The following is a 26,436-nucleotide window of genomic DNA, read 5'->3' as shown; positions in this document are numbered from 1 at the left end:
TTTATACACTGTACGTAAGTGCATGTATTATGTACCATTATACAAAAAGGGAGGGAGGAAAAGGCAAATAGTTACAGGTTGGTCAGCTTGAACTCATTGGAGGCCAAATTATCAGTATCAATATTGAGAGGATTAATTTTAACTCAGAAAGTTACAGATTAATCAGGGATGGATGATAATGTTTTGTTAAGGCAAACCTGTGTCTTACTAAGTGAATTGAACGTTTTTGAAGAAGTAATGGGATGAATGATACTAATGCAGTAGATATGGTCTCAATGGTCCCACATGGCAGATTGTCAAAGAAAAAATAGCGCATGGGGTGCAGGGCAATGTGGCGAATTGGATGAAAAATTGGCTCTGTGACAGGTTACAAAGTTAATGTTCCATGAATGCCTTTGGAACTGGAAAGCAGTTTCCAGTCGTGATCCACAGGGCTCAGTGTTGGGTTCTTTCTGGTTCTGACAGATGTTAATGTGAGAGGCCTGATTGTGGAATTTGCAGATGACGCAAAAGTTGGCTAAGTTGTTGACAGTGAATACGGTCGACTGCAGGAAGGTATCAATGGTTTGGTTGAGTGGGTAGAAATATATTAAGCAAAAGTGAGGACTACAGATGCTGGAGATTAGAGTCAAGGTTAGAGTGGTGCTGGAAAAGCATAGCAGGCCAGGCAGCATCCAAGGAGCAGGAGAATCGACGTTTTCATCATTCCTTTGCTCTCTGCAAATGCACAATCTTACATTTTTCTGTATTGAGTTCAGTTTGCCATTCCTGATGAAGGGCTTTTGCCCAAAATGTCAATTTTCTTGCTCCTCGGATGCTGCCTGACCTGCTGTGCTTTTCCAGCACCACTCTAGTCTAGACTCTGATCTCCAGCATCTGCAGTCCTCATTTTCACATGGGGAGAAAGACACGGCAACCTGAACTCAATACAGAGAAATGCAAGACTGTGCATTTGAGAGAGCAGACAAAACAAAGGAATACACAATGACATGGAAAATACTGCAAGAGAGAGAGGAAATAGCAGACCTTAGAATACATATCCACATGTCTCTGAACGTGGCAGGACAGGTCATCAAAAGCAAGCCTGTAATGTTGGAACAATATAAAAGCCAAGTTAGATCATCGTGACTGCATTGTGTACAGTTCTGGTTGCCACGTTATAAAAAAGACATAAATAGATGTTGCTGGAAAAGCTCAGCAGGTCTGGCAACATCTGTGCAAAGAAATCAGAGTTAATGTATCAAGTCCAGTGACCCCTCCTCAGAACTGGAGGAATCCTGATTCAGAGGAAGGGTCATTGGACCCGAAACATTAACTCTGATTTCTCTGCACAGATGCTGCTAGACCTGCTGAGCTTTTTCAGCTATCTCTATTTTTGTCTCCAATTTACAGCATCCCCAGTTTTTTTTTCAGTTTCAGTAAGAAGGATAGGATTGATCGAGACAGAGTACAGAAGAGATTTACAACAATGTTGCCAGACTTTGGAAATTAGAGCAGTGAAACAAGGTTGGACTATTCTTCATAGAATAGAGGAGGCTGAGGGATGAAATAATTGTGATGTTAAAATAATGAGGGGTTTAGATAGAGTGCATGGGGAAGACCAGTTCCTCCTAGAGAAGAAGTTAACCACTGGGGGCACACAGTTAAGGTGTTTGGTAGAAGGATGAATGGGAAATGAGGATACACATTTTCACCCAGATGGAAGTGGGCGCCTGGAATTCAATGGCCAGTGTGATGGTTGAGAAAAAGGCTCAAGAGTAAGTTGTTGAGAGTATGTTGCTGGAAAAGCACAGCAGGTCAGGCAGGATTCGAGGAGCAGGAAAATCAAGGGCTGGAGCCCTTCTTCAGGAATGAGGCTGGAAGCCTCGGAGGTGGAGAGGTAAATGGTGGGGGGGGGGAGGGGAGGGGTTTGGGGAGAAGGCAGCTGAAAGGGCAATAGGTGGGTGGAGGAAGGGATAAAGGTGATAGGTCAGAGAGGAGGGTGGAGCGGATAAGTGGGAAGGAAGATTGACGGTGTGGGGGGGATCAGGTCATGAGGATGGTGCTGAGCTGGGAGGTTGGAACTGGAGTAAGATGGGGGGAGGGGAAATGAGGAAACTGGTGAAATCCACATTGATGCCCTGGGGTTGAAGGGTCCCCATGACCTGTCCCAGCAGGTTTACCAGCAGAAGGTTTACCACCTTCTGGGCGGCACTGTGGCACAGTGGTTAGCATTGCTGCCTCACAGTGCCAGAGACCCGGGTTAATTTCCCGCCTCAGGCGACTGACTGTGTGGAGTTTCCACATTCTCCCCGTGTCTGCGTGGGTTTCCTCCGGGTGCTCTGGTTTCCTCCCACAGTCCAAAGATGTGCAGGTCAGGTAAATTGGCCATGATAAATTGCCCGTAGTGTTAGGTAAGGGGTAAATGTAGGGGTATGGGTGGGTTGCGCTTTGGTGGGTCAGTGTGGACTTGTTGGGCCGAAGGACCTGTTTCCACACTGTAAGTAATCTAATCTAAGTAATCTAATCTAATCACCCGATGCCCATTGATTCCATGAGCTTCTTGATGCCACACTTGGGTAAAAATGACAGATTTCCTTCCCTGAAGGATATTCGTGAACCAGATGGGTTTTTTTTTGACAATTGACAATGGTCACTATTAGACTGGCAATTTAATCCCTGACTTGTATTGAAGTTGTGTGTTTACTGCCTGCCATGGTAGGATTTGAACTCAATTCCTGCGGCATTAGTCTGGAGTCCAAGATTACTCATGATATTACCACTAGACACTGCTTCCCCTGAATTCAGTCTTTTCTCCATGCTTGAACTAAGGATGTATGAAGGCACGATTTCAGTGGTGTTGGAGGAACCCAAATTCATGTCACTTTTGACCTATTTATACCAATTGACTTATGACTTCGCAATAGCCTTTTTTAATAACTTTGAAAATGTTCTTGAATGTTTTTCAGCATTTCTGTATTATCAAATCTGACTTTTGGAGGATCAATTTTTGAATTTTCCATTTCTGACTCGCTGTGCAATTTTACTGATATCTTAACTTTACTGCTTTATTTCATTGCCGTAAGTATACTATTCTCCTGATTACCCTCCATCATAATAGCACTTCAACAGATAAATATGATGCACTCACTGGTTTTCCCTGTAATCTGGAGAACCTATGACATAATTTAATGGCTGAGTTGCTATTGGTTTGACAAGGTCCAGTGAATCATGTTATCTTATTGATAATGGTAACAATATTAGGAACATAGGAACAGCAAAAGGCCATTCAGTCCTTCAAGCCGATTCTGCTGTTCATTGAGATCATGGGTGATCTGTGCCCTAACTCCATAATCCTGCCTTTGGCCCATATTCCTTTAATGTCATTGTTTCACAAAAAAATTATATCTCTCAGATTTAAAATGAACAACCGATCCAGCATCCACAGTTACTTGTCGAAGCCAGTTCTAAATGTCTACCACTCTTTGTGTGGAGAAGTGCTTCCTATCATCTCTCCTGAACAGTCTGGCCCTAATTCTCAGACAATGCCCCTAGTGCTCGAATTCCCAAACAGTGAAAATAGTTTATCTTTGCCTACCCTGCCTTTTCCTGTTAATATCTTGAAGATTTCAATCAGATCATCCCTTAAACTTCTAAATTCTAGAGAAAACAAGCCTAATTTGTAGAAACCCACCTCAAAACATAACCCCTAAAATGCAGATATCATTCTTGCAAAGTATATTGTTCTGCCTCCAAGGCTAACATATCCTTCCTAGGGTATAATGCCCAGATCTGTTCATAGTACCCGAAATAGAGTCGAGAGTATATTGCTGGAAAAGCACAGTAGATCAGGCAGCGTCCGAGGAACAGGAGAATCAACACTTCGGACATAAGCCCTTCATCAGGAATGAGGCAATCAGGCTGGGGCTGAGACATAAATGGGAGAGGGGGAGGGATTGGGGGGAGGTAGCTGAGAAAGCGATAGTTGGGTAAAGGTGATAGGTCCGGGGGCCGAGGGAGTGATGGACAGGTCCGGAGGGTGGTATCAAGTTGGAGGCTTTGGAGTGGGATAATGTGGTGGGAGGGGAAATAAGGAAGCTGCTGAAATCCACATTTATCCCATGTAGTTGCAGGGTCCCAAGGCGGAATATGAGGTGTTCTTCTTCCAGGCATCGGGTGATAACGATTTGGGAATGGAGGAGGCCCAGGACCTTCATGTCCTTGATGGAGTGGGAGAGGGAGTTGAAGTCTTCTGCCACGGGGCGGTGGGATGGTGGGTGCGGGTGTCCCTCAGATGTTCTCTGAAACAATCCGTAAGCAGGCGTCCTGTCTGCCCAATCTAGAGGAGACCACACTGGGTGCAACAGATGCAGTAGATGGCATTGGTAGAGGTACAGGTAACTTTCTGACAGATGTGGAAGGATCACTCAGGGCCTTAGACAGAGGTGAGGGGAGTGGCGTGGGCGCAGGTTTTACAGTTCCTGCGGTGGCAGGGAATGGTGCCAGGAATGGTGTGTGGGCAGGTTGGGAGCAGGGAGCGCGTGGACCTGATGAGGGAGTCATGGAGGGAATGGTCTCTCTGAAATGCTGATAGGGGTAGGGAGGGAAATATATCTTTGGTAGTGAGGTGCATTTGGAGGTGGCGGAAATGGTGGAGGATGATGTAATGTATGTGGAGGTTGGTGGGGTGGAAGGTGAGGACCAGAGGGGTTCTGTCCTTGTTATGTTGGGAGAGATAGGGTTCAAGGGCAGTGGTGGGTGAAGTGGAGGAGATGTGCTGGAGGGTATTGTCAACCACATAGGAAGGGAAGTTGCGATCATGGAAGAAGGAGGCCAAGTGGGACTTTCTGTGGTGGAATTGGTCATCCTGGGAACAGATGCGGCAGAGGGGGAGGAATTGGGAATAAGGGGGTAGGGTGGGAGGAGGTATCGTCTAGGTTAGCTGTGGGAGTCAGTAGGCTTGTAGTAGACTCCAAATGGAGTCTAACCAGGTGGAATCTACCTGTTTATTGTAAAGTCAAATATGAGAAAGTCAGGTGGAAGGTCTGGTGAACAGCTTCCTACCATCAAGAGCACAAAATCCCTTTGCACCAACCAAGTATTGAGCAGCAAGATAAGAATCTCAATAGAGAGCAGAAAGGCTCATTTTCACATTTTAGCATCTCACCATTGCTTAATCATACCTCTTTAATAACCAGCTTCCAATTCTTCAACTCACTGGTTAGAAAACAAACACTGAGAATTCCCAACATGACATCAGAACGGGTGACTTGGTGACTCCAGGACATCACTTGCTCCATTAGACCTCCATCGTATATAGGTTACATCAGCATCTCAGGGCACACTCTAAGAGCAGCGACTACACACAAGTCCATGGATTTTAGCATCTGACATGTACCGTTCTTATGGAATCGTCATAACACATCAATGATCCATTTACAATACAGTTTTACTTTTTAATGTGGTGCTTTGGAGCATACCAGACCTTTATCTTCAATGTAGCTACAAGGACATTTTGGCAGGGACAGGCACCCAAATCAAAGGGCTGGTCATGGGAGCTTCCCAGTGATACTCACTCTCATTATGCTCACTCACGTTATGCCTACTTGGGTATGCGTATTCCCAAAGCAATCATAATTTCTTTGAATTTGTAGGACATAAGTTTTGAACCTTAACTGAATGCATTTCTTCTGGTAATCCATACCTTGGAAAGAATTTGAACTATGTTGTAGACCAGGCCAGACCCCCTCAAAACATTCTAAGAATGTAGCCCAGACCCTAACTTTGCTAGTTGTTTTAAGCAGTTGTATAGTGGATATTCCAGGAGTGATGCAATTAGTCAAACCACTTAGTTTTATACAAACTGGAATTTTATTTACAAGAAATACAATGAAATACAAAGAAACGAGAACAGAATACAAAATAACTTAATCTATCCCAAAATCCAAAAGATTATACCAACGTAACAATGCTGTTCCCAATACTTGCAACAATCCCCATAAACATCCCTTGGCACAAAGGGTGAAATCAAACACTGTTTCTTACAGGAGAGAAGTCAGAGAGAAATCAGCAAGGACTTGCTTCTTTGAGTCCAGCGGCCTTTATAACACGACTGCTAACAACCAAACCAAACCAAACCAAACCTGAGAGAAACTGAGCTGGGAGAACTGGCCACTCCCCTTTCATTGCACACGTTTCAAAAACCTGAAAGCTCGTTTCCTGATGTAGTGCCTGTTAGCTGTAATCAAACTGGCCCTAAAACCTTTCAACTTAGACTTTTTGGAGTCTGTGTCTTTTAAAACTTCTCTGAAAATAAAAACAAAGAAAACACAACCTTGTTAAAGGAGCAGCTTCATTATAATTAATTTTCCACTTTCATTTTCTCAGTCATTTTTCCTAAAAGCACTGTTTCTAGCAAACTTGCAAAGGCAACCCTAATTGTTAAAAGCAACTAATTCCCACACAATCCATCAAGATCCTGCTAAAGAATTCTTTGAAACAGTGTGGGTTTAATTGATGATTGGGATTTTCCTCACTCCCCAACATGTGTGGCCAGTCTAGCAAAATTTCAGCACATCTTCACTTCATCCAAGCCAATGAAACTGCTTCAATATTTTAGCCTGTGTACTCCTAAGGTCTAAATGACCTGCCATTGGAATTTTGTGAGAAACTTTTGTAACATTTTATGATGTTGCTGAGGTAGAACAGACAGCTAATGGGCAGCTAATAGGAGACAGTGAGTTGGCTTAAGAGGAGCGTTTTCAGGATGACAGCCTGCAACTGGTACAGTGGCACAGGGATCAGTGTCTCAGTCAATTATTTTCAATATATACAAGTGACTCAGGTGAGAAAAGTGAATGTACCATTGCCAAATTGGCGAATGATGGAAAGGTTGATGGGAGGGTGAATATGCAGATGATAAAAATACTATGCAGAGAGAAATAGACAGGTTAAGTGAGTAGACAAAATGTTGGCAGATGGCATATTGATATTGCAAAGTGTGGGGTTCCGCTTTTTTGCAGGAGGAATAGAGGAGTTGAACATTGTTAAAATACAACACAATATAATACCTGGTACTTAATGCCCATGCATGATTTCTATCTCTCCGTTCACCTCCCGTTCATACGTCTGTCAACATATGCCTTAAACATTGCTAACATTTCATGCTTCCACCATTTCCACCGGCAGTGCATTCCAGGCACCCACCAACCCCATGTGAAATGTTTTCTCTACACTTCTCCTCCAGACCTCCCCCCTCTCACCTTGAACCTGTATAGGTGACCTCTGACTACCCACCCTATCTATGCCTCTCATAGTTTTGTAGACCTCTATCAGGTCACTTATCAGCCTCTGTCTTTGCTATGAGCACATATAGAATAAGACCGCAGAAAGCTAGTGAAAAGAGGATTTGGGGGTCTTTGTTCATGAATCACAGAAAGTAACATTCAAGTTAAGGGGAAAATAGGAAAAGCAAACAAAGTATTGGCTTTTATTTCCAAGGGAATGGAGTGTAAGAGTAAAAAGATTTTGCTCGAATTGGAATTGGAATTGAAATTAGAATTAGGATTTATTGTCATGTATACTCAAGTGCAGGAGTACAGTGAAAATTTTACAATGTAGCCTCTCATGACATCATCCTCGGCACAAAGTGCCGAAATATAATTCTTAGATACAAAAAGAGGAATAAAGAAGTAAAAGGTTACATGACCTTACAGTGATTCATCGTATAAGTTAGAACTAACACACAGTTAAAAGGATGAACAGATTATAGATAAGCATCACATTGCAGTAAATCAATGCAGGGGCTTCCACATGTGGTCTGACTGACCCCGCAAGCACTGCCTGCCTGCGCCAGATCTCTGTCCCTGCTCCACTCCCAGGTGTTATGGATTAGGTCAGTCCACACAAACCATCCTTAAACAGACAGCCCCAGACCATAACTTAGCAATTTGTTTCAGCAAGTGTGTGAAGTAGGTAGGTTGACCACTAGATTTTAAAACAGACAAAAATGTATCCACAAAACTACACAATGAAACACAAAGAACAGAATAAAGAACCCCTACAGAACTCAGTCTACCCAAACTAGATTTAAATATGCTGTTCCAAATATCCACAACAGTCCCAACAAGCACACTCCCTTTAAAAACCTGTGTAAATGAAACACCTGCTTACATGTTGAAGGGCCGAAAGAGAGAGAGAGAGAGAGAGAGTTTACACACAGCTCCTTGTTGAACTCCTCACGTGTTGAACTAAACTGCTCAACTAGAGAGCTGACCACTCTCCTTTCATTATACAAGTCACTTCTAAACCATGACCACTTTGGCCTGAAGTCTGATGTGTTTACATATAAGCAAAAGGCCTCTCAAAATCCTTTCCAGCTCTGTACCAAACCAATCTGATCGGAGCCTGGCCTGGTTTATTACCCCTCTGAAAAAAAAATCAAGGACAGAGTATCCTCGAGCCAAGGAACAGCTTTTAGAAACAAAAGCCTTGTGACACCGGCCTCTAGCCCACTCTGCTCCAGCTCATGTCTAGGCACAAGTGAGAACTGCAGATGCTAAAAATCAAAGACTAGCTTAGAGTGGTACAGGAAAAGCACAGCAGGCCTGGCAGCATGCGAGGAGCAGGAAAATCGATGTTTCGGGCAAAGGCTCTTCATCAGGAATGAATGAAAGGCCTTTGCCCGAAATGTCGATTTTCCTGTTCCTCGAATGTTGCCTGGCCTGCTGTGCTTTTCCAGCTCATGGTCACTCCACTCCAGGCCTCCAGCCCACTCTGCTCCAGCTCATTGTCACTCTACTCCAGGTCTCCAGACCACTGTTCTCCAACTCATGGTCACTCCACCTCAGGCCTCCAGCCCACTCTGCTCCAGCTCATTGTCACTCTACTCCAGGTCTCTAGCCCACTCTGCTCCAGCTCATGGTCACTCCACTTCAGGCCTCCAGCCCACTGCCCTCCAGCTCATGGTCACTCCACTCCAGGCCTCCAGCCCACTGTCCTCCAGCTCATGGTCACTCCACTCCAGGCCTCCAGCTCACTGTCCTCCAGCTCATGGTCACTCCACTCCAGGCCTCCAGCTCACTGTCCTCCAGCTCATGGTCACTCCACTCCAGGCCTCCAGCTCACTGTCCTCCAGCTCATGGTTACTGCCCTCTGGGCCTCCAGCCCACTCTGCTCCAGCTCATGGTCACTCCACTCCAGGTCTCCAGCCCACTGTCCTCCAGCTCATGGTCACTCCACTCCAGGCCTCCAGCCCACTGCCCTCCAGCTCATAGTCACTCCACGCCAGGCCTCCAGCCCACTGTCCTCCAGCTCATGGTCACTCCACTCCAGGTCTCCAGCCCACTGTCCTCCAGCTCATGGTCACTCCACTCCAGGCCTCCAGCCCACTGCCCTCCAGCTCATAGTCACTCCACGCCAGGTCTCCAGCCCACTGTCCTCCAGCTCATGGTCACTCCACTCCAGGCCTCCAGCCCACTGCCCTCCAGCTCATAGTCACTCCACTCCAGGTCTCCAGCCCACTGTCCTCCAGCTCATGGTCACTCCACTCCAGGCCTCCAGCCCACTGTCCTCCAGCTCATGGTCACTCCACTCCAGACCTCCAGCTCACTCTCCTCCAGCTCATGGTCACTCCACTCCAGGCCTCCAGCTCACTCTCCTCCAGCTCATGGACACTCCACTCTGGACCTCCAGCCCACTCTGCTCCAGCTCATGGTCACTCCACTCTGGGCCTCCAGCTCACTGTCCTCCAGCACATGGTCACTGCCCTCTGGGCCTCCAGCTCACTCTCCTCCAGCACATGGTCACTGCCCTCTGGGCCTCCAGCTCACTCTCCTCCAGCTCTCAGCCTTTCCTCACCATTCCAGTCCCAAACACCAAACCAAAATTTCCCCCCAATCCATCTCTCAACAGTTTTTAACCAGAGAGTGTACTAAGCAGCAATAAAAATAGTTCCATGTAAGATTGAATGTAGTAATGAAATGAAAGAGGTGTGTAGTCATTCGTATTGTGTTCAATAAAAGTATCGAAATTGGTGGTTAAACGCAGTTCTGAAGAAGTCACATCGAAATGAAATCATCCACTTTCTACTTCCACAGATGCTGCCAGATTTGCTGAACTTCTTGAATAGTTCCTGTTTTTGATTCAGATTTGCAGCATCTGCACTATTATACTTTGATTAGAGTGTCTTATTTCAGTTGATTGTCGTGAATTAGCACGGAAACTCAATTCTCCCAATAACCAGCAGGTCTATTTTATACCTGGGAGTGTCTTCTCATGTTGGGAATATGCAGTTCAACACCGTGGGTGGCACGGTGGCACAGTGGTTAGCACTGCTGCCTCACAGTGCCAGAGACCCGGGTTCAATTCCCAACTCAGGCGACTGACTATGTGGAGTTTGCACATTCTCCCTGTGTCTGTGTGGGTTTCCTCCGGGTGCTCCGGTTTCCTCCCACAGTCGAAAAATGTGCAGGTTAGGTAAATTGGCCACACTAAATTGCCCGTAGTGTTAGGTGCAGGGGTAAATGTAGGGGAATGGCTCTGGGTGGGTGCGCTTCGGCGGGTCAGTGTGGACATGTTGGGCCGAAGGGCCTGTTTCCACACTGTAAGTAATCTAACCCAAAAAAAATCCTGGTGTTGGTCAAAAGCATTTCGTTGGCTGTGAAAAATTATTGGGTAATGCTGGGATCACGAGGAGCATTGTATGGATACAAATTCTTTCCTCAACATGTCCAAGTCACCTTTCAGTTTTGTCCACAGTATTTCTCTAACAAAGATCGAAATTGGATTAGAAAGACTTGAATTGTCCCACATGCCCTTAAGTCACATTCTGATATTTGATAACTTTTGTAGATGGCAGGTTTGATTTGACTGGAAGCTTTCTTGACGACTGATCAGAAATCACCTCCAAATGTTTTTACCTGATTGAACACCTCATCAATGTCTGCAAAGTCTTCACATTTCCTGTTTAACTCTGAATTTAACAGCGTTAATCACAATTTAACATTTCTCAGATCATATTGCCATCACATAAATTCACACAGCAACTGTGAAACATATTTTGTACTTAAAAGGGATTTAATTTCTCCTAAGATAACGTCGTAAAAATAACAAGATATTTGCCCAGATTTTAGCATATGATTAATGAGGAAGGTATCATTGCTTTATGTTAATTAAGGAGCATATGGGCAATCAAGGTCAGAACCTTCTATTCTCTGGCTTGGTATAAACGATGTTGAGAACGATGGGAAAATACGAGGACACGATAACAAAACAGATTCTCAAAGTCGAGAGAAATATTTCCATATTTCTCTTCAGGCTGCAGTTAAGGACTTCAGAACCTCAGCATTGAGTGGTGACTACTTCAATTCCACTCAGTAAATTCCACTCAGTGGATCCATGAAATGCAGAGTAAAGAAAATTTACAAAGATTAATAGGAAGATGGCAGAGAGGCTAAATGAAATTTGAGTCAAAAGGTGTGGCGCAGGACAAACACAACTGGTCAGGAAGCATCCAAATAGCAGGAGAGTCGACATTTCGGGCATAAGCCCTTCATCAGGAATGCTTGATCTCCAGCATCTGCAGTCCTCACTTTCTCCTAAATGAAATTTGAGTCTGTTTTGAGTTAGGAAGATCTAAGAAATCTCCCAGGGTTTGAGATCTGAGTGATTCAGGAGAATTATGATTTGAAGGAAATTAGAATTGGTAAGATATTTGTACTGGAGAAGTAATGTCGATGGAAGTCCCCAGCACTTGATAGTTTACATCTCCAACCATCGAAGGAGGTGGCTATAGGGATAGGAAATGCATTGTTGATCATATTCCAAAATTCTATAGATTCTGGAATGACCCCGCCAGATTTGAAGGTTGCAAATGTAACCCAAAGAGCAAGGGAATATACACGGAACTACAGACTCGTTAGAAGACCATAAGAAAGGGGTGCAGGAGTAGGCCAATCAGACATTTCTGTCAGCTGTGCGGAAAATGCTAGAATCTATCATAGAGGGTGTGAATAAGCACTTGTATAAAAAAGATCTAAAATGCATAGTCAGCATGCATTTGTGAATGGAAAATCACATTCAATAACCTTTCTTCTTTTCTCACCATGTCGCTGGCTGGCCAGCATTAATTGTCTGCCCGTAGTTGCCCTTGAGAAGATGGTGGTGAGCTGCCTTCTTGAACCACTGCAGTTTATGGGCTGTAGTTCGACCCACAATGCTCTTATGGAGGGAATTCCAGGACAGTTGACCCAGTTACAATGCAGGAATAACACTATATTTCCAAGTCAGGATGGTGAGTGGCTCGGAGGGGAACTTGCAATTCGTGGTATTCCCATGTATCTACTGCCCTTTGTCTTCTAGATGGAGGTGATTGTGTGTTTCTGTGGTGCATGTTGGAGATAGCACACACTGCTGCCACTGAGCTTTGATAGTGGAGGAAATGAATGCTTGTGGATGTGGTGTCAATAAAGCAGGCTGCTTTGTTTTGGATGGTGTCAAGCTTCTTGAGTCAAGCTGCACCCATCCAGGCAAATGGGGAGTATTTCACTAACCACCACCACCACCCCCCCCAACCCCAACTTGTGCCTTTTATAGACAGGCTTGGGCGAATCATGAAATGAGTTACTGCCGGCAATATTGCTAGCCTCTGACTTGGATTTTTTTTGGGAATGTTACAAAAAGAATTGTTGGAGGGAATTGATGGACTTAGAATATTTGGATTTCTGGAAAGTTTTTTAGAAGGAGCACACTGAAGATAAACATAATTAGTGATATCAGATGTAATGTACTTGCATGAATTATGATTAGCTAGCAGACAAAAGTGAAACAGACTATTGTATGGATCAATACTTGGACCTCAGTTGTTCATAATGTCTTTCAAAGATTTGAAGGTGGTGATCACATGTAATATTTCCAAATTTGCAAATGATACAAAACTAATCGGGAATGTGTGCTGTGAGGAAGGTGTAAAATATTTTCAAGTTTAATTTAGAAAATTTAACTGAGTAAGAAGATGGCAGATGGCACATAATGTGAAAAATGTGAGGTTATCCACGTTGTCAGAAAGAACAGATGTGCAGAGTATTTCTTAAATGATGAGAGGTTGGGAAGTGTAAATGTGCAAAGTGACTTGGGTGTCCTTGTCAAAGAGTCACCAAAGGTTCACCTGGTGAAGCAGCAAGCGATTATGAAGGCTAACGGAATGCTATTGCAAAGTAATTTCAGTACAGGAATAATGAAGTATTGCCTGAATTGTGTGGAAACTTGGTTTGACTACATGTAAAATTAATCTGCAGTTTTGGTCTCCTTATGTTATGAAGGATGTTATGTCATAATATTTTACCTCGCCTGGGAGGCTGGATCAAGGGAGCTCCATTTAAAAATACAGGGTGCCATTTAGTACTGAGAGAAAGATTTAACATTCAAACTGGACTTGAAATGTTAACTCTATTTCTTTATCCCCACTGTTGCTGCAAGACCTGTTGAGTTTTTCCTGCACTTCCTGCCTTTATTTCAGATTCCCAGTATCTCCTTTATTTTATTTTTGTTCGATATCCAAAGCATCACTTTAAATTTGAAACGTTAATTGTGTGTTGTGTTGTGCCTCTCAGTCAGTATAGTGCTGTACCTTTAACAGACAAGTTCATGATGTCATCACTGTCTGTGTGATCTGGGCGTGCAAAGGTCGTAGACTCATAGAGATCTACAGCACAGAGAAAGGCCTTTCGGCCCATCGAAACTGTGGAGACGTGGTAAATGAACATCTGTCAAAATGAGTGACTTTAATCTGCACATCGATTGGGTGAATCAAATTAGAATAATGTAGAGGAGGAAGTCCTAGAGTGCATAAGGGGTAGCTTTTTGGAAGCAATTCATTGAAGAACCAGTTAGAGAACAGATCATGTTATACTGGGTATCATGCAATAAAAAAGGAATAATTGATAATGCAGTTGTGAGAGATTCCTTGGGGTTGAATGACCATAGTATGATAGAATTATTCCTCAAGGTGGCAAATGAGGTCTTTGATTCTGAGACTAGGATCCTGAATCTTCATAAGGGAAACCATGATGGTATGAGGCATGAGTTGGCCTTGATGGATTGGGAAATAACAATGGATAGGCAATGGCAGAAGAGTGAATGGATGAGCTACAAAAACTATTTATTCATGCAAGAGTGCTACAACAATGGTGGTCTCACTTTGTAAGGGATTATCTGCCTGTAGAGCATGCAAAACAACACTTTTCACTGTATCTCGGTACATGTCACCACAATAAATCAAACAATAAACAAACAAGGGAAGCTCGAGATAGCATTAAATACAAACAGAAAACATGCAAATTGGCAAGAAAAAGAAATAGACCCGAGAATTGGAAACAGATTACGAGGAAGATGAAGTGATTGATTAAGATTTCCATCAAAATGTCAAGACTAATGTAAGTCCCTTACAGTCAGAGATGGGGCTAATTTTAATGGTGAACAAAGAAATAGCTGATGAGGCTAAATTAGTGCTTTGCTTCTGTCTTCACAAAGGAGGTCATGAATAATACAGGAAGTCCCCAGGTTACGAACGGCCGACTTATGAACATCCCCTACTTGTGAAACGACCTCCAGCTTCTCATTTTTAAAAATGATTTTTAAAAATCCGAGTTAGTACAATGTTCCATCTTAACGAACGGGTGGATTAATTAGGGAAGAAAGTGAGGTCTGCAGATGCTGGAGATCAGAGCTGGAAATGTGTTGCTGGAAAAGCACAGCAGGTCAGGCAGCATCCAGGGAACAGGAGAATCGACGTTTCGGGCATAAGCCCTTCTTCAGGAATGAGGAAAGTTTGTCCAGCAAGCTAAGATAAACGGTAGGGAGGAGGGACTTGGGAGAGGGGCGTCGGAAATGTGATAGGTGGAAAGAGGTCAAGGTGAGGGTGATAGATCAGACTGGGGTGGGGGCGGAGAGGTCGGGAAGAAGATTGCAGGTTAGGAAGGCGGTGCTGAATTTGATGGATTTGACTGAGACAGGGTGGGGGGAGGGGAAATGAGGAAACTGGTGAAATCCGAGTTCATCCCTTGTGGTTGGAGGGTTCCTAGCCGGAAGATGAGGCGTTCTTCCTCCAACTGTCGTTTTGTTGTGGTCTGACGATGGAGGAGTCCAAAGACCAAAGTGTGGATTAATTAGCCTGTATCTGATCTAACTTCCACACAAATTTACGAACAACAGAAAACAGAACTCCTTCGTAACTTGGGGACTTCCTGTAAACCAGACGTGATAGGGACGACAGGGTTTAGTGAGAGGGAGGAACTGAAGCAAATCTGTATTGGTAGAGAAATGGTGTTGGAGAAATCTATGGGGTTACAGACTGGAAAATCCCCAGGATCTGATAATCTTCAAAATACATCAGGAGGTGGACCTAGAAAATTGGAGGCATTGGGGGCCCACTTCCTTCTTTAGATGCTGGAAAAGTTCCTCCAGTTTGGAAGATAACAAATTTAACATCACTATTTAAACAGTGAGGTAGAGAGATAACAGGGAATTTTAGACCAGTGACTCTGATGCTGGTAGTGGAGAAGATGCTAGAGTCTGTTATCAAAGATGTTACAGCACAGCAGTTAGAAAACCATAGCAGAATCACATACAGTCAGCACAGATATAGGAAAGGAAAATCATGTCGAACAGATCAACTGGGATTCTTTGAGGATGCAACTAGTAGAGTTGATTGGGAGAGCCAATGGGTGTGGCTTATTTTAATTTGCAGAAAGCTTTTGACAAAGTGTCACAGAAGGATTTATGTGCAAAATTAAAGTGCATGGGACTGGTGTTAATGCATTGAGATGGAGAGAAACTTACTTAGCAGACAGGAAACAAAGAGTAGGAATAAATGGGTCTGTTTTAGAATGGCAGGCAGTGACCAGTGGAATACCATGGGGATCAGTAGTAGGATCCCAGCTATCCACAATTATTCTTAATAATTTAGATGAGGGAACTGAATGTCATATCTGCAAATTTGCAGAGATGACACAAAGATGGGGGGAGGGTGAGCTGTGAGGAGCATGCAGAGATGTCACAACGTGATTTGGACAGGCTGGGTGAGTGGACAAATGCATGACAGATCCTGGGTAATGTGGATATATGTGAAGTTAACACTTTGGTAGCAAAAATAGGAAAGCAGATTACCCTTTGAATGGCTGCAAAATTGACAGAGGTAAATATTTAATGAAACCTGAAAGCTCTCACGAAGACAGATTAAAGAAAGATGTTCCTCATGATAGAGGAGTCTGGAACCAGGAGTTATCATTTAAGGGTAAGGGGTAAATCTTTTAGGACTGAGATGAGGAGAAATTTCTTCACCCAGAGAGTGGTGACCCTTTGGAAGTCACTACCACAGAAGATGGCTGAGGACAAAATATTATGTGTTTTCAAGAAGAAAGTAGATAAATATAGAGATAAATATAACTTATGTGGCTAAAGAGATCAAGGGACATGGGTTGGAGGTACTGGTGTTGGATTGGGGTGTACAAAGCACAAAGTGTTGTCTGATTTTTAACAAGGGACATGAGGTGAGGGTGGAATTAAATTATTGAGCTTGATGATCAGCCACGATCATAATGAATTGTGGACTGGGCTTGAGAGGTCAATTGACTCATAGTTTCTATGCTTCTTTGATGTCAGCAGTTCTCAGGCAGTCAAACTTGTGCCTCACAAAATTGTTGGGCTTTCATCTGCGATGTTCCAAAAAGTGTTCTGTTTTTATGATCCAAGTTCATGTTAGACTGGACACATCAGATCCCATGATGAAACCCACCTTGTTAACATCCCAACTTTGTCTTCTTTTCCAACTATGGAGGTCAATCACTGAACGCATTCACCACAGGCTGCCAATGTACTTTTATCACAAAGAATAAAATACTTACTGAACAAGGGAAATAACATAAAATATATTCCATGAGATGAAATTAATCAAAGGGCTTCATAACAAACACCAGCAAGAAATATTCAAATTCCCATTAATCGTTTTAATACAGTAATGTTCTTACAAACCCAAATCTCAGAGAAAAAAATCACAATTATTTCCACATTAGGACTTCTTATCTATTGCTGCAACCAGTACCCCTTTGGTGAATTTCTCTGGGTTCAGTAAATGTTTTTCCTCTTCAACTTGTAACTCAATTTGAGACACCTAAAACAAATTACAAAGTAAACCCACGAGTTACTTTAACTTCAGTTTTGAGCAATTTTCTGGTCAGATTTATTACTGGACAGCTTAACACTTCATTCTTCATTCTCTGTCCCCCTTTAACACAGACTGACTGACATTTTTCAATGGATGTCTCTCTGTGCTCTGTCACTAAGCAACAATGCAGTTTATTTTTAATGCACTGAACTGTTCACCTCAAGGAATGAAGACCTCACTACAACAAATGTTAACATAACAAGTTTAGCAGCTCACCACTCACAGAACAAATCTAAAATTAAACTGAATATATATTTCCCTTCTAAAGTCACAAAATACAAAACCTAAATTAAACTTAAATTTGTGCATTGTTCTTAATGTCTTATATTCTTGTACTCACCAGGAGATGCATTCAGAAGGTGAGCCTTCAATTTTGCCCCATAGTTAGACCTTTTACATACAATTATGCAAAGTAGGAGCAGAAGTAGCCATTAGGCCTCTCAAGCTTGTATGAATATTCAATTAAATTAATAGATGAGCTGCTTACATTCAGAATACAGCCTGATAACCTCTTAGTCCCTTACTTAACAAGTTTCTATCCACCTTTGTCTTCAAAATGCTCAATGGCCCTGGATCCACCTCCTTCTGAGACAGAAAGTTCCAAAGTCATTGAGCGTACTGACTGGAAACATTTATCCTCATTTCTGTCTCAGAGAGGAGACCCTCCTTTCAAAACAGTGCTCCCTAGTTGTGGAAACATCCCACCTATCAAGACTTTTCAGGGTCTTATATATTTCAATCAGGTTAACTGCAGTAGGTTCTGCTGTAATACATGTTCCTTCAATGTGAATTGGCTATAACACGATTGAAAAATTTAGACTGTTATTTGTAGAACAAAAACTTTCCTTACCTGGATTAGCTGTGTCACGATTCTGGCCCCATTAGTTTAAATGCTGTGGCTACTGTGCAATTTTCTTATAATGCGAAACCGCATGAGAACGGAACTATCGTGTTATGTCAGAACCGACTGTACATACTTGGAGAAAGGTAGGACTGCAAATGCTGGAGATCAGAGTCAAGATTAGAGTAGTGCTGGAAAAGGACAGCAGGTCAGGCAGCATCCGAGGAGCAGGAGAGTCAACGTTTCGATCATAAGTCCTTCATCAGGAATGAGGCTTGTGGCACAAGGAGGCTGAGAGATAAATCGGAGGGGTGTTGGGGCTGGCAGGAAGATAGTTAGGAATGTGAAGGTAGATGAAGGTGGGGGTGGAAGTGTTAAGTCGGAGGAGAGGGTGGAGCGGATAGGTGGAAAGGAAGATGGACTTGGAAGATATACTCTTAACTGTACATACCTGTTAACTCCACCGGAAACAAGCCCACATTGTCGAACCATTTCATATAAGACAAACCATTCATTCCAGGCATCAATCTAGGAATATTTCTCTGAATTAATATTGACACCCTTCCTAAAATAAGGAGTCCAGCACGACAGGCAGTATTTGAGGTGTGGTCTCACCAGTGACCTGAATAACTGAAACACAACATCCTTACTTTCATGACTGAAAACAAAAAGTGCTGGAGATCACAATGGGTCAGGCAGCATCAGTGGAGAGAGAGCAAGCTAATGTTTCAAGTCTAAATGACTGCATGACTCTTCATCAGAAAGTCATCTGAACTCGAAACATTAGCTTGTTTTCTCTGCACGGATGCTGTCTGACCCACTGTGATCTCCAGCATTTTTTGTTTTCAGTTCAGCTTCCAGCATCTGCAGTAAATTACTCTAATCCTTACTTTCATGTTCAATTCCTCACAAAACAAAGGGCAACATTCCATTAGGCTTTTCAAAGAAACATATATCAGAATTGGTGGTCAAGCTGTTTGCTGTTTTCACATGACCACTTTTGATTTCAAGTCTACTCTGAGATCTGAGCACAAAATCCAGGCTGTCTCTTCCAAGGAAGGACAAAGGGATACTGCACTGTTCAAGATACTCCTTATCTAAGCCAATATACCAAGGCCACAACTTCTTCCTCAGGTGGGCATGAAAGAATCCATGGAACCTGTTTCAGAGAATTGTCTTGGCTAACACTTACACAGAAATGCAGGCACTTAGAAACAAGGAGCAGGCCATTCGGCCCTTCGAGCTTGCTCTGCCATTCAACATGACCGTGGCTAATCCTCGGTCTAGGTCCCATATTCCCACTTTCTCCTATATCCCTTGACGGCTTTACTATTGTAAAACCTATCCATCTCTTTCTCGATTATTCATTGACTTGGCCTCCACAGCTTTCAACGGTAGAGATTTCCGCAGCTTAGCTATCCTTTGAGTGAAGAAATCTTTCTTTATTTCAGTCCTTAAATGGTCTGCCCCGTATCTGAAGACTGTGACTCATAGTCTAGATTCCTTGACCAGTGAAAACATCCTCCCTTATTTAGCCCTGTCCAGTCCTGTTAGAAGTTCATATGTTTCAAACAAATTCTCTTCATTGTTTGGTGAATGTGAGGCTTGTTGAATCAATCTCTCCTCTTTGGACAGAAGTGCCATCCTCATATCCTTTCTTAGGTAGGGACAGCCAACCGCACACAACACTCCAGGTGGAGTTTTACCAAGGCCTTGTATAATTGCAGGAAAGTACCCCTGCTTCTGAATTCCAATCCTCGAACTGGTCATTAGGATTATTATTGTCGCTCATTATTACATTGTTGGGAAACATCTGGCTGCTGTATATCCAATCTTACTGCTGTTGCCATACTTCACTGGTCCAGGGTGATTTGGGACATCTAAAGGTCATGTAAGGAATGCAAGTTCTTTATTTCACGCATGAAAATAATGAAAGGATATTCTGACAAAACCCTGAGGGATTACAGTCAGATGTAAATTCTTCTGCTGATGTGCCTTTACAAAGAAAGACATCAGTGAATCACCTCAAGCAAAGCCAACCTGAGATTGAAACGGACAGCACTTGGCATTCAAGTGACTTCACCTTTCGCAGTGCAAAAACCTCAACGAAACTCTGTCAAGTAAAGAAACTCATCAAAGGTTAGCGTCCTTTCAAACTGAGCCAACATTTTTTCTCCCTCTCTAATCAGGCTAAAGATTCAGGCAGAATCAGCTTATTTGGTATTCCATTAGTGACAGCTTTGAGCAGGCTCTTGACAACTGTGGCTGATACAAAGTGACTGTTAAATTCCACTTTGTCAAATGATTTGCCAGGAAGTTCATTGTCTAGTGAGTTGCTTTGTTAGTGTAATGCAATTCACTGCTGCGGGATATTCAGGAACAGCTTGCATTTGTTGGTATAGTTAGAGACAAAGAAACGGCAGATGCTGGAATCCAAGGTAGACAAGCAGGAGGCTGGAAGAACACAGCCAGCCAGGCAGCATCAGGAGGTGGAGAAGTCAGCGTTTCGGGTCCAACCCTCCTTCAGGACTGGGTTAAGGGGACTGCAGATAAGGCGGGTGGGAGTGGGTGAGGGTTTTGGATGGGGAGAGGGGCAGAGTGGTGTGGCAGTGATAGGTGAACACAGGGTGTCTCTAGTACAAAAAAATGTCCCAAGGCCTCAGGTGGTGCCAAAGACAATGGAGCAACACGTGCTGGAAACATAATGTCGTATTAACGATATATGCTCTTATTTTTTAAAAAAAGAAAAGCCAGCAAATTCAACATTTCATGATGAACTTGAAAGGGCTCAGAAAAGATTTACAATGATGTTGCCAGGATTGAAAGGTTTGAGCTATAGGGAGAGGCTGAATAGACTAGGGCTGTTTTCCCTGAAGTGTCGGAAGCTCAGGGGTGACCTTATAGAGGTTTATAAAATCATGAGGGGCATGGATAGGGTGAATAGACAAGGTCCTTTCTCTGAGGTGGGAGAGACCAAAACCAGAGGGCATAGATCTAGAGCGAGAGGGGTAGGATTTAAAAGGGACCCAAGGGGCAACCTTTTCACACAGAGGGTGGAACCTGTATGGAATGAGCTGCCAGAGGAAGTGATGGAGGCTGGTACAATTGCAACATTTAAAGACATCTGGATGGGTATATGAATAGGAAGGGTTTGGAGGGATATTGGCCCAAGTGCTGGCAAGTGGGACGAGATTAATTAAGGATATCTGGCCAGCATGGATGAGTTGCACCGAAGGCTCTGTTCCTGTGCTTGTGGATCTCTATGACTCTATAACTCTGAATGTTTACTGGTACATATTTTTCAGAACTTGCTGATCTATGAACAGTGCTGTACAGATAGGGTTATGCAAACAGCATTTTGCCCTTAGCCTTGGAGGGAGTACAACATAGGGTTTACCAGAATAATACCTGGACTTCAAGGTTAGGTTATGAGGAGAGATAGGGCAAATTAACTTTGTTTTCTCTAGAATTCAGAAGGTGAAGGGATGATCTGATTGATCTAATAAAATCAGACAAAGAAAGGGTATAAAAAATGAACTATTTCCATTTGGTGGGGATTCAGTGCAGGGGGTCATAGTCCAAAGATTAATACCAGACCGTTCAGGAAAGATGCTCGGAAGCACTTCTGCACACAAAGAGTGGTAGATGTTTGGAACTCTCTTCCACAAACGGCAGTGGACACTGGAGTCATTGTTCATTTTAAATCTGAAATTGAGAATTCTTCATTAAGCAAGGGTATTAACGGATATGGGCCAAAAGCAGGTACAGGGGAACTTCGATTATCCAAATATCAATTATTCGAATTTTGGATTATCCGAACAAGATCTCAAGGTCCTTACAGAAACATTACATCAAAGGGGTGTTACCAACACTGATCATGGGGCAGGCGTGTACCGGGGCAGGGGGTGCGGAGCGGGGGGTGTTGTGGAGTATGTTGCTGCGTAGTCTCTTGAATGGGCAGCTGACATAGCAAGTGCTCACTTTGTTAATCCTATTGAAGTGAAGCAGCTGTGGGGAGAGACTTCAGCAATGCTGCCAGTCCCTAACACACAAGTGTGTGTCTGCTCAAAAACAAACCCTGAGACAGAGGGAGGGAGCAAGGCAGGCAGAGTGTAGAAAAAGGAAACTTCAGAAAACATGGAGTCCCAGAGGAGAGGCATTGAATCAGTTATCCAAATAATTAATTATCCAAACGAAATACCACCTGCCCAATTTGTTCAGATAATCAAGGTTTCTCTGTATATGGAGTTAGGACACAAATTCGCCACGACCCTGTTGAATGATGGAGCAGGCTTGAGGGGCTGAATGGCCTACTCCTATCCTTTTATTGGGAAAATATTTTTAAGGTATTCCTGTTAATTGCATATTAAACTCACCATGGAAAGTCATGGTGATAAAGAAGACCAAAAGTGCATGGCATGGTAACTTCTAATGCAATACCAAAAATCTTCTGTTGCACAGAGAGGAAGAAATTTAAATTGATGCATCTCATCCCTGCACATAGTTCATTATTGTTAGAATTTGTTTTACAATCAAAATTTGATGGCTGGAGGTTTGCTCTAGTAATGGTGAGGATGTAAGTTTATAAGATTTTGGAACAGAGTGAGGCCATTTTGATAAATGCGAGGTGCTGCATTTTGGGAAAGCAAATCTTAGCAGGGCTTATACACTTCATGGTAAGGTCCTAGGGAGTGTTGCAGAACAAAGAGACCTTGGAGTGCAGATTCATAGCTCCTTGAAAGTGGAGTCACAGGTAGATAGGATAGTGAAGAAGGTTTGGTATGCTTTCCTTTATTGACCAGAGTATTGAGTACAGGAGTTGGGAGGTCCTATTGCAGCTGTACAGGACATTGGTTAGGCTACTGTTGGAATATTGTGTGCAATTCTGGTCTCTTTCCTGTCGGAAATATGTTGTGAAACTTGAAAGGGTTCAGAAAAGATTTACAAGGATTTATAAGTGTTGGAGGATTTGAGCTACAGGGAGAGGCCAAATAGGCTGGGGCTGTTTTCCCTGGAGCATTGGAGGCTGAGGGGTGACCTTATAGAAGTTTATAAAATCATGAGGAGTAGGATAATTAGATAAAGTCTTTTCCCTGGGGTCGGGGAGTCCACAGCTAGAGGGCATAGGTTTAGGGTGAGAGGGAAAAGATATAAAAAAGACCTAAGGGGCAACATTTTCACGCAGAGGGTGATACGTGCATGGAATGAGCTGCCAAGGGAAGTGATGGAGGCTGGTACAATTGCAACATTTAAAAGGCATCTGGATGGGTATATGAATATGAAAGGTTTGGACGGTTATCGGCCAAGTACTGGCAGGTGGGACTTGATTGAGTTGGGATATCTGGTCGGCATGGACGGGTTGGACCGAAGGGTCTGTTTCCATGCTGTACATCTCTATGACTCATTCGGCCCATCGAGTCTGCTCCGCCATTTGATCATGGCTAATATGCTCCTCACCCCTGTTATCCTGCCTTCTACCCATATCCCTTCAACGATTACCAATTAAAGATCTGTCTAAATCCTCCTTAAATTTACTCACTGTTCCAGTATCCACCACAATTTGGGATAGTGAATTCCACAGATTCACAACCCTTTGGGAGAAGTACTTTCTCCTCAACTTAGATTAGATTACTTACAGTGTGGAAACAGGCCCTTCGGCCCAACAAGTCCACGCCGACCCGCCGAAGCGCAACCCACCCAGACCCATTCCCCTACACCTAACACTATGGGCAATTTAGCATGGCCAATTCACCTGACCTGCACATCTTTGGACTGTGGGAGGAAACCGGAGCACCCGAAGGAAACCCACGCAGACACGGGGAGAATGTGCAAACTCCACACAGAGAGTCGCCTGAGGCGGGAATTGAACCCGAGTATCTGGTGCTGTGAAGCAGCAGTGCTAACCACAAATCTTTGCTTGTCCCTTTGTTGCAAGAGGAGCATTGAGGTCCTTCACCTAACAGTTAGATGCAACTGAGTGATGACTGAGATATATCAGAGGATATTTAGGAATCAGTCCTACTTGTGGAGTGGAGTCACATATAGATGAGACTGGGAAAGAATATCAGGTTCCCTTCTGTAAAGAGAGATTGGTAATCAGGTTTTTTAAACACTCCAACCTTTTATGGAATTCAATAGAAATATCTAGCCCATCATCTCCTTTTAACAGTCATCTGCAATGCAACCTCGGTTAGGGTGGTGGCAATGGCCTAATGGTATTATCGCTAAACTATGAGTCAAGAGACCCAGGTAATGTACTGGGGACCTGGCTTCAAATTCCACCACGGCATATGGTACAATTTGAACTCAGTAAAGCCTGGGAGTAAGAGTCAAATGATGACTGTGAATCAATTGCCAATTGTTGGAAAATCCACCCAGTTCACTAATATCCATTAGGGAAGGAAACTGCCTTCCTTATCTGGTCTGGTCTACACATGACTTCAGAAAAACAGCAATGTAGTTGACTCTTAATGGGATGGGATAGCCAGTGATATCTTCATCCTGTGAATGAATTAAAAAACTGCTAATCCACACTCAAAAGAGAATGAAGATTGATGAGAGCTGGCAGATCATTCACGTTCGAGAGAACTTCAGTCACCTGAGAATGTTGAGTCCCACAGCCACCTTTGACCCGATGTCTTTTATCATCATAAAGTGAAAACCAGGGGTAAAGATTATTCCTTTCCCACCTGCACAGGCTTCAGCCTCTTGGGAGGTGGCACTGTTCCCTATTTCCAAATGAAGGGCTTATTCCCGAAACATCGATTCTACTGCTCCTTGGTTGCTGCCTGTCCTGCTGTGCTTTTCCAGCATCACACTCTCAAATCAATGTTCATTATTTCATTGCCGCTACCCATTTACATGACTCATACATACAGTTGGGGTTTTTGAACATGCCTATGTGACAACTCTCGCGAACATGATTGAACCTCTGAATGCTATTCCACCATATTAGAGTGTGTTTGATTATTCATGTTAATGAATGTAAAACTGGGTCAGAAAATCCTCCAGAAAGGTAAAGGATTTTGGATATCGCTGGTAAAAACTTTAACCCTTGTTGAGAAACTAAATTCTTTTCGCCTGCCGCCTAATTAAGCAAAAGTATCCCTCGCCTGCACTTATCAAAAACCTGAGGCGTATTGTAAAACCCTCCCCATGGTGTCTCAAACACATTCATTATCACTTGAAACAGACCCCTCCTCTATCACAGTTGTCGTGATTATTTACACTTAGTTTCCTTCATTGTGTGCTGTTAGGAAATGGAGTTGCTTTCATTTCTTGTTTTTTATCTTAGTACCTGCTGTCAAACAATTAGCACTTACATTTCTGTTTGTACTTTGGAGACCTTTAATCTCTATATTGATGTTAATCGGTTCAGGTCTTAACTGTCAATTGCATTTTTTCTTTGACAGGAGGTGCTTGAGATATGGAACGGGTTTTCAAGGGAGATTAGGATGCAGTGTGCAGGACAACCAGTTAATCCTGGGGGGAATGGAGCTCCCCTCGATGGAACATTTCCCTGACACCATCGTACACATCCTTGGAATTAATGAATTTTCTTTCATCCACCAAGCTTCTTATGTTGCTGGAGGCAGGACATCCCTCAAAGAGGCATTTTCCATCGATCTCTTCAGCTAATTCCCCCATGTCAGCAATTCATTTTCCACCTGTAACATCCATTCCATCCAATGATGCTCAGTACCAGCAGCATGTAATGTCTACATGATGCACTACAGTGACTCACCAAGTTCCTTCAACAACATCTTCGTATCCCATGACCTCTACCAATGAGAAGGACAATTGCAGTGGACACCTGGGAAACATCATCTCCTCCGAGTTTCCCTTCAAGTTGAAAACCATTTTGTCTTTGACATATGTTGTTGTTGATGGGTCAAAATCCTGGATGCTCCTTCTCAACTGGACTAAACCATGATTCAAGAAAGCAGATTGCCACCACTTTCTCAAAGGCAATTTGAGATGGGCAATAAATGCTGACCTTGACAGTCCTTCAAGTATCGTTGAACGAATATGTTATTTAAAAATCATAATAAAAACTCTCTGCATGTCAATAATATCTTCTATCCTTTTGGTGTCTCTCATTACGCCAACTATTCTTTTGTGTTGGTACATATATTCTGTCATTTAACCTATTCCATTGGGTAATTAAAGACTTTATTCATAATTCATGAGAGTTGTTATTTTCAATTTTCTATAAGACTTCCCATTGAGTTTTTGAACATTTCCATCTTATTTCACAAGATGTATGAATAGAGCACATGGACTGAAGCAGTTCAAGAAGGCAGCTCACCACCAACTTCTCAAAAGCAGTTACGGACAGGCAATAAATGCTGACCCAGCCAAAGATGCTCACATGCCACGAGAGAATACAAAAAAA

At 43.2% G+C, this 26,436-nt stretch overlaps 1 protein-coding gene across 3 annotated transcripts in view; it reads left to right on the top strand.

Moving 5' to 3' along the window:
• slitrk4 (SLIT and NTRK-like family, member 4) overlaps positions 1-26,210 on the top strand; it is a 127,191-nt gene extending 100,981 nt beyond the window's left edge. For all 3 annotated transcript variants that reach the window (XR_006313827.2, XR_006313830.2, XR_015758610.1), the window contains one exon: positions 25,454-26,210. The gene's annotated coding sequence lies outside the window, so the exon portion shown is untranslated. The remainder of the gene's footprint in view (positions 1-25,453) is intronic.
• Positions 26,211-26,436: the final 226 nt, after the last annotated feature.

Source organism: Chiloscyllium plagiosum, unplaced genomic scaffold, assembly GCF_037043375.1.
Source record: "Chiloscyllium plagiosum isolate Xiang-an unplaced genomic scaffold, Cpla_swu_hap1 HiC_scaffold_11, whole genome shotgun sequence".
NCBI classification, from domain to species: domain Eukaryota; kingdom Metazoa; phylum Chordata; class Chondrichthyes; order Orectolobiformes; family Hemiscylliidae; genus Chiloscyllium; species Chiloscyllium plagiosum.
The sequence above is the reverse complement of the archived record's forward strand: the minus strand, read 5'-3'. Positions and strand labels throughout refer to the sequence as shown.